Source organism: Coffea eugenioides, unplaced genomic scaffold (assembly GCF_003713205.1).
Source record: "Coffea eugenioides isolate CCC68of unplaced genomic scaffold, Ceug_1.0 ScVebR1_23;HRSCAF=104, whole genome shotgun sequence".
NCBI lineage: Eukaryota > Viridiplantae > Streptophyta > Magnoliopsida > Gentianales > Rubiaceae > Coffea > Coffea eugenioides.
Window position 1 is genome coordinate 1,182,678 of NW_020862884.1, and position 9,144 is coordinate 1,191,821.

At 35.4% G+C, this 9,144-nt stretch overlaps 1 long non-coding RNA gene across 1 annotated transcript; it reads right to left on the bottom strand.

Moving 5' to 3' along the window:
* Positions 1 to 426: 426 nt before the first annotated feature.
* LOC113756595 lies at positions 427 to 885 on the bottom strand. Its single transcript, XR_003465984.1, has 3 exons — positions 802 to 885; positions 548 to 688; positions 427 to 444 (listed from the first exon to the last, which is right to left on the bottom strand). It is a non-coding gene; the product is annotated as an uncharacterized LOC113756595 (long non-coding RNA).
* Between the last annotated feature and the right edge of the window lie 8,259 nt (positions 886 to 9,144).

Genomic DNA, 9,144 nt, shown 5'->3' on the forward strand with positions numbered 1-9,144 from the left:
CTTCAGCAGAAGTAGTAATTAAATCACCAGAATGCAGCTTTAGGATGAAATAAGTTCCCTTGTTGAATGTCAATAACCTCAATTTTCTTTGCTCCATTTTCTTTCTGTCGGTAGATTCTTTCTTTCTCCATTTTCCCCCTCCTTTTGTGCATTTTAGATTCTTTATTTCTTCCTCCTTTTGTACTTTTAGAATCCATTAAATTTAAGCGCTAATTGAGTACTAAACTTTATATTGAATTTTGGGAAAATGTATATATCACGTTACAAACCTTGTCTAAAGTCTGAACTTATTTTATCAAGGGATACAGAGTATTTATCTTTGAGTTGCATATGCAAAAAGCTGGAGTTGAATAGACCACAAACCTCCAGGATGTGATGCGACTTGCCGTCTATCCTTGTTTTACTCATCATCCTCAAGAATAATAGCTTTATTATCTCCTAGAGCTGACATTAAGTTGACACCACAAAATTAAGACATGGACTTCTTTACTATATAGTATATTAGGAACAAAAATTGCATGATAACAAGGTTGTACGTGGGGCTTACGCTCTAAAAATGTCAATACTTCAATAAAAAGAAGATTGAACATGCTGCTCATACACCAATCCAGTACCAAGTTTCTATAAAAAATAGACCTCCGTCCTTAACAAGGGTCTTTCCAACTGTAGGTTCTGAGCCATTGCTGGGCTGTAAAACCAAAGTCAAGAACCATTACTAGAATTAATATCTGGCACTCAAGGGTTAGGCAGCGCTTTGTAAGAAAACGTCAAATTTCAATGCAAATTCTTAGGAGATATTACCTTCAAGACTGAAGAACCCAATTCGAGAAAATTAGGCAGGGGTAAGGAGAGAGCACTCAGATTAGTCTTGCGATTGGCAAGGTGATGGGTGGATGCGTGGCAGGAGAGGCGAAGGGCAGAGGGATGGCTGAAACGAAGAGCGATAGGGGAAACGATGGTGGAAGCGGCAAAATGTTAGGGCAGAGGTAGAAGCGATGGTGGAGAGCAGGAGCACTTGCGGCAGAGAAAAAATGGTGAATTAGAATAGGAGAGAGGGATGCTTGTATATTTGACCCGCTTTTAATTTTTTACCCATGTTAGATCCGCATGTATATCCATTTCTTATGGTTTAGTTGTGGAATTGGAATTGGAATTCTTTTGGTCCAGTAAAAAATTCAATTCATGGAATTGGGCCCTCATAGAATTCAAATTGAATTCTAATTCTTCAAGTGGAGCAGAATCCAAACAACAGAATTGGAATTGGAGCCCCAATTCCAATTCTAAACTCCAATTCCATGGGGAACCAAACGTACCCTAAAGGTTTTCTTACCAAGTCAAGAAAGATCTCTTGTACGACCTCTTAAGGGCCATTTGTTCAGGAGTATTTGCTTGTACAAGTGAACTTCCTGGTCATTCTGCTGTTTGATAGTGTATGAGAGATGATCAATAATCTTCCCAATTGGTACACGACTAAAATCGACTTTGACAGAAGATGGATAATAAACATCAATTCTGAGTTTTTTTTTTTTAATAAATAGCATCATCTGAATATACCACACATTTGGTTACAACTTACACTCTGCTAAATCGTATATGAATAGTTGATGTGTGAGTGTACACAATATACAATGTTCCGTCCACTCCATTTGGATTTCTTTTTTTTTTTTGAAAAACAAGTTTTTCATATATAATGTTACAGTAGTACACAATAAAAAATACCATATCCATACCATATATCAAAAACAACTCCAAATATACAAAAAAATAAAAAATAAAAATATACACCATATTTTTCTTCCATTTATCACCACCACCCACCACCACTATTCCTACCCACCACCGCCATCATCCCCTCCCTTCTCCTCCCTCTCTTTCTTCCTCCACCTCCTTTTCTCCTCCCATCTTTTACCTCCCCTTCTCTTTTCCCCTTCGCCTCTCCTTTCATGTCATGGCCCATCCCTCCCCTTCCCGCCTAAATCTGGCCTCAACCAGAGGTTATGATCTGGCCACAACCAGATCGCAAAATGTCGAAATGTCATGACCAAAGGTCTCGATCTGGTCTTAGCCGAATCTGGGGGGGTGGATGGGGAAGGGTGAGGCGTGACGGGGAAAGGGAAGGGAGGAGGGGAGGAAAGAAATGGAAGAGAAAATAGGAGGAGGAAAGAGATAGAGGAGGAGGGGAGAAGGAGGAAGAAATAGAAGGAGGAGAAGGAAGGGGGTGGTGGCGGTGGCAGGCGGTGGTGGTAATTATTAAAAAATATCACAAAAATTTTTAAATTTTAAAAATACTCCAAAATATATCCCAAAAATAACTCCAAAAACATCACGAAAAATTCTATAGTAAAAAGTTTTTCATATACACTGTTACAGTAAAATATTTTTAAAACACCGCCAAAAATAGCTAATCCAAATGAAACTGTAGTCTTACAAGCTGGACTTTGTTCTCCATTAGTTTGAGATCGAATCCACTAGATAAATCAATGTGAAATGTCATCAATTCATCATTATCAAAAAGCTTAATTTTCCCTTTCTTAGGATTTTTATTGAGAGTTTTCTATGCACTATAATTTTCTAGTAAGAGTTTTTTGAACGGGTGGCAAGTAGAAGAGGGGGACTAGACTCCTCTCCGTTGCAATAAAGAGAAATTTTTTCCATTACACTCTAACAAGACTAAAATGCCTGGAGAGCCCCTAAACTATCACCGTTGGTTCCACTTTTGGCTTCTAATCTACTTTTTTATCTCCGACTAACTCTTGAACAATTAAAAGTGTATAATTTAAAAACTTCTTGCCATTTTAGACATAAGTCCAGTCAGAATCGAAGAGCATTTTTGTTCAACCTTGATTAAAAGTATTGCGAACTTAATCAAAAGTATCGAGAATAAGAGTAGAAATCTTGAGAAGAGAAAACCCTTCATTCTCCTTAAACTCTTCACGAGATTTGTTCACAAAATTCCCAAATTCATTGATTTCATACTTAAGTGGCCAAAGTTTCATCAGATTTTTCATGTCTCTTTCAGGTATGTAATCAATGAATTTGGGAATTTTGTGGAGAAATTTGATGCAAAGTTTAAGGAAAATGAAGGGTTTTCTTTTTTGAATACTTCTACTCCTACTATTGATGCTTTTGATTAAGTCTCGATACTTGATTAAGGTTGGACAAAGATGCCCTTTAGTTCCGATTGGACTTATGTCTAAAATGGTTAGAAATTCTTAAACTATGCACTTTTAATTGTTTAGGGGTCAATCAGAGACAAAAAATAGATCAAGGGATAAAAGTGAAAAACAGTGATATTTTAGGGGCTCCCCAGGTTTTTTACCCCTCCAATAAAATTAATTTAAAATTTATTTTCAAAAATCAATACTGTTCATAATATATTTCATTACTCGCATTAATTGTACATAAAATTTTTATAAAATTGACCATGTTTTGCCTTTCGATTAATCATTGCAAATTTTGTCACAATAATGACCCATTTTTCACCGTTCAAATATTTTGTGCAAACTAAATGTCAAAATATTCTCAAAAAATGTTATTTTTTAGTTTGTTAATCTAGAGATCAAAAGGAAAGTAATGATATAATGACAGGTGTCGAGTTTGTGCAATAATAAATATCTACTCAAATAAAGTATAAATTTTGTATACAGTGGTAAATAGGATTGTATCCACAGGGACTGGGGAAATTCGTTTCTCCTCAAGTTCAAAATATGGGGGGATTTTTATAAAAGTACGAATAACTAAACAAATCAAATAAAAAGGCCGAACTTATAATTTACTAAAAATAAAACAATAATAAATAAACTCTAGCCAAAAAATAACTTCGGAGATGGTTCACTCAATTGATTATGGATGCAATAATAATTTCATTCACTCACTAATAAACAAGTTATAATTGTCAAACAAATAATGACAATCAACTTCTCCTTACTGTATCTGTGATCAAGGTACGATCGTTAATCACTTCCTTAATCAAGAAACAACTTTAGGTACGACTGTAGAGTTCAATTTCTCAATTGCCTTAAGAATTAGAGAAGCCCTGTTCTAACCAAATAACATGCCGCGAGGGTTATTTTAAGTTATCCCATATGTTTCCCTGACACAAACCCAATCATGCCAGTCACCACTAATTTAAAACAATTAAATAATTACGGATTTAACTGTTCTAACTGGTTTTAGGTTATTAGATTAATTAAATATCGGGCGCCCTTGATATTCAAACAAAATAATAACCATAAGAAATTAAATCAAAGAATATACGAATACCAGTAAATAAAAAAATAAAAATAATCAATAAAATCTCACAATTTTAGATGAACCAAATTCTCCGTTGTTCCTTGACTAGAAAAAAAAAATTTAGCTCATCGTTGAGAAAAATCTCAACGTGAAAGCTTGACAAACTCCTCGAGACATGCAGCTAAGAGAGATCACAAAAGAATAACCAATTGACCAGTTTTGTCTCCTAACCGAGACTAATCATCATGTTACCCATTGTTTTCGCCTTAAGACGTACTAATCAAACGGGACTCGGCCGACTTCCCTTTTTCTTTTTTGTTTCCTACTTGATATCTACTACTTAATAATAAAACATTTTCCTAAATAGAAACAAAAGAATCTACAAGAGATAATGTCTCATATTTCCTAATCCAATTGATAGGGTGTTAATTGTTGGTTATTTTATTATTAATTTCCCTTTTTATCCTTGCCAAATATTGCTTAATTGTTAAATATATATTTATATTTGGTATTTGAATCTCATTTCAGGAATGGAGCAGAAAACTACAAAAATGAGAGACTTTTTGGAAATAATTGAGACTTCAAATAAGCCACAGACTTGGCCCACATGGTGATATACGTGGACTGCATTTCTTTTGCTAATTGGGAGTGTCTTGAGTACTTAAGAGTCCTAAGAGCAATGAAAGACGAAAAAGAGGAGGAAACATCAAGAGGCATTGCCTTTTGTACTTTGATTTGGAATCTGCGGCGGGGACCACGGGAAAGCATTGAGTCATTTTCAGCTTTGGAAGGAAAGAAACGTAGGGAGTTTTGAGAGTTGTTTTTGTTCTTTATTCGTGGGGACCACTGGATAGATAGCTTTAGTCATCTCCTTTGGCTATATAAGGACAATCGTAAGAAAGGCTACGGGGGACCTTTTTTTTAGCATAGTTTAGTTTTTATTCTTCCGCATGGTTGTTCTCCATTAATGGAGGACTAACCTCTCAATTCTAGTCAAGGGGACAACTGAAGATTTGGTTCAACAATTACTGTGAGATCTAATTTATTTTAATTGCTTCCTTAATTTATTGGTATTTATATGTTACCTGCTTTTAATTGCTATAGCTCGTGTGAGTGATTGAATAGATGCGCAATATTTAATTATTCACATAGGCTATTTTGCTAAATAGGGATAATTGAATCCGTAATTGTTCGTTATCTTTATCTCAGTAGCAACTGGCGTAATTGGGTTTATGTCAGGGGAACATACGATCTAATTTAAACAAACCCTCGTAGCGTGTTTGTTAGTTAGGATTGGGCCTTTCTATTTATTAATGCAATCTAGAAATTAAATCCTACGGTCGTACCTAGGGTTGTTTTTGGGTTAGAGAAATAGTTAACGGTCGTACCTTAACTATCGGGAAATTAAGGAAAGGTTGGTTGTTTATCGCGTGCATGACAACTATAACTGGTCTATTAATAAATGTGGAATTATCTGTGAATCAATGATTAGTGCATGAACCATTTCTGAAGTGTACCCTTGACTAAAGTTTCTCCAATAATTATTTCTTTTATTTATTTTCTGCATTTAATTTATTTAGTTAGCATTTAATCCAAAAATCCCCCCATACTTTGAACTCTAGAAGAAACGAATTATCCCCAGTCCCTGTGGATTCGACCCTACTCACCGCTATATACAAAATCTGTATTTTTCTCGAGTAGGTATTTATTATTGTACAGGTTCGGCACCTGTCACCAATACTACTACTAATAAAGATAATTAAAATATTCCCAAATCTTCAACCATAAGCTGTGGTGCAATAAATTTCCGAGTCTTCTGGACTTGAATGTAGGTCTTGAACGTGCCACCATCAAATTAACTGAAAAATTGCTACTTTTAATCATATTTTTCTCCTTTTCCTACAATTAGCACCATTAACCAAATATAAAGAGAATCCATCAATTAAAATAATATTTGATTAGAATAAAATGAAAAATAATCATAAATTGAATGACAATTTCACACCCTATCACATAATCACATGATATTATAACATTATCTAAATTTAAACATAAATAAGAGTAAATGACAAAAATGGTCACTAAACTATTCAAATGGCATGAATTGGACATGATTTTATTTTAGTCAAAAAAGTTGCTCAACTCGTTAAAACGAGACTTTTAGATCACTTTTCGCTAAATTAACCAGAACTGCAAGTTTTTAGGGGCAAAAATGTCCAAATAATGCCATCTCACTCTTTTCTCAATCTCCATCATAGCACCACCCTCTACTACCTTCTTGCCACCTTCTCTTCTCTTCCCTCTTCACCACTCGCCGCCAATTTCTTTCCTCTCTTCCCCTGTTCCTCCTTTCTATCCTCTTTCTTCCTAACCACCATCCATTTCTCTTCCACTGCCCTTCCCCCTCCATCCCTCCCTTCCCATTCCCTCATTTTCCCTCAATAGCCCATCAAAAAAGAAAAGAAGAAAGAAAGCAATACTTCATCATTTCACTTTTTCCCTACATCAAGATCATCACCGTCATTGTCATCGTCTTCTTCTTTGTCTTCTTGTTTGATACGAGGTTGTGATGATACTTCTCTTCCTCTCTGAGTTGTAAATCGGGCATCGAGTTTACGTGTCTTGTAACTTGGCTGGGCAAACCCCTAATGGCATTATTTGAAATGGGCTATCCATGTTCAAATGCACTAGGACTTGCAGCCATGGCATCATTTCTCCCTCTTTGCTTGACTTTGTGATAGATTTGAGCCTTTCTTTTTTCTGTTTTGCTCGTATAGTTTTAGCTTGATAGAATGAAGCAGCTAAGAGATGGGTTTTTTCTATTTCTCTCTGCTTAGCCTATGATTTCTTCATTACCTAGTTCGAGGGTTCCACCGAGTTGATATCTTGAAATTTAATTTGGTTGCCAGGGAAGGAGGGAAGAGGAGGAGGAGTAGGGGAGAGGAGGGGACAATAGGGAAGGAGAGAGAGTGGGTCGTGTAACAATTACAGTGGGTGGGTAGTTGGGTGGTGGAGGAGGAAGAGGAAGAATATGGTATTGTTTGTGATTTCTTTTTGTTAATTGCATATACCTCCTATGAAGTTTGGCCAAAATACAGATAAACCCCTAAAGTTTTTTTTAAAAGAAAAATTGTGTCAATCAGAAAAGGACATTTTTACCCTCGAGAACCAATAATAGTAGGTCAAGTTTGCTTTTTTCTGGTTGGTTTTCCGTTAAATTGGTCAAAATGATCCTAAAGGCTCATTTTAAAGAGTTGAGTGACTTTTTTGGCCAAAAAAAAATTTGGTGGCCAACTCATGCCATTGTGAATAGTTTAATAACCATTTTGACCATTTACTTTATAAATAATTGAGAGAGCAATTGAGAGAAATCCAATACAAAAGATCCTAACCTAGGAAGGAAAGGGAGAAAAAGTCCAAGTGTAATGCTGCTGGGAGGGATGGGTTTATATAAATTCTACTATAAGTTAGGTAAAATTTTAAATAAATCGCCTAAAAAATTCACCAACCAAACACGCTCACTCATCACTATATTTTAGACAAACACCAATATTTTTTTGTAGAATAATGATATTAAGTTATAGTAAAATTTTAAATAAGTATTCAAAAAACACACCATCAAAGAAGACTCTCAATTGACTCTATACTCATCCGTAGGCCTGTCAATGGGTCGGGTTTGGATCGGAATTGAAAATTCTCGACTCGGACCTATCTTAATGTACGAGATCCGGACCCAACTCGTATACCCGACCGATCTTGTACTTAAGATTTCAGAACCGGGTTCGACGGTCCCGAGTCGAATTCAGGTCTACTCGGAAATAAAAAACCCAACATGTATCATTCATTTTCTTTTATCCATGTTAGCTAAAAGACCTAACATGATCTCAAAATATTTAGCAAAAAGCACTTATATGTAACTTGTGATGAATATATTTTTGGGTTAATTCCACTTTGTCCCCCCAAACTTTGGACGATTATCCACTTAAGTCCCTAAACTTCAAAATGGGACACTTAAGTCCCTAAACTTATAAATACCTCCCACTTAAGGAAAATTGTTAACAAATCCTGAATGCCGTTGGTGGTCGAAGTGTCCCATTTTATAAGGGTTTAGGGTTTTAAGTGTCCCATTTTATAAGTTCTGGGACTTAAGTGGGAGGTATTTATAAGTTTAGGGACTTAAGTGTCCCATTTTGAAGTTTAGGGACTTAAGTGGATAATCGTCCAAAGTTTGGGGGGACAAAGTGGAATTAACCCTATATTTTTGATCAAACAAGTTTGTCTCTTCCAAATCCTAATTTCTTAGATATTTCATTTGGGATACGGGTAATTTGGTTAATTTGGTAAAAGAATAATTTTGTTAATTTAGTAAAAGAATGTATCTAGAAATTTTTATATTTTATAATTATTAATTATTAATGTATTATTCGGATCCAGATCAAAATCATATATTCCATATCTGACCCACTTTTTTGATAGAGTAAACGGGTACGGATCCGGGTGCACGTACTGGAATTATTTTTCAACCCATACCTGAAAAAAATTATAGAATTCGAGTCGGGTCCGAATCCAAACCCAACCCGTTGACAACCCTACTCATCCGAACGAATAACGACGGGTAACTTAGTGGCTAGATACATGAATCATGATTCATGACCCATAAAATGACTAGCATTGAAACTGAAATTTTGCCACACGAATGATAGGGATGTTATGAAGCACTAGGACACTTACATTGGGCAAACCATCCTAACACCACTAAACCTTTTGAAATTTCTTATTTTGTTCACTTGAGACCCTTTTTTAATTTTTAATTTTTAATTTTTGTTCCAATTCGAATTTGATTACTTCTCAAGCTTAGGTGCCTCATATTTCCCATTTGTCTAATTTCTGCCTTTTATCTCAGTAACTAAA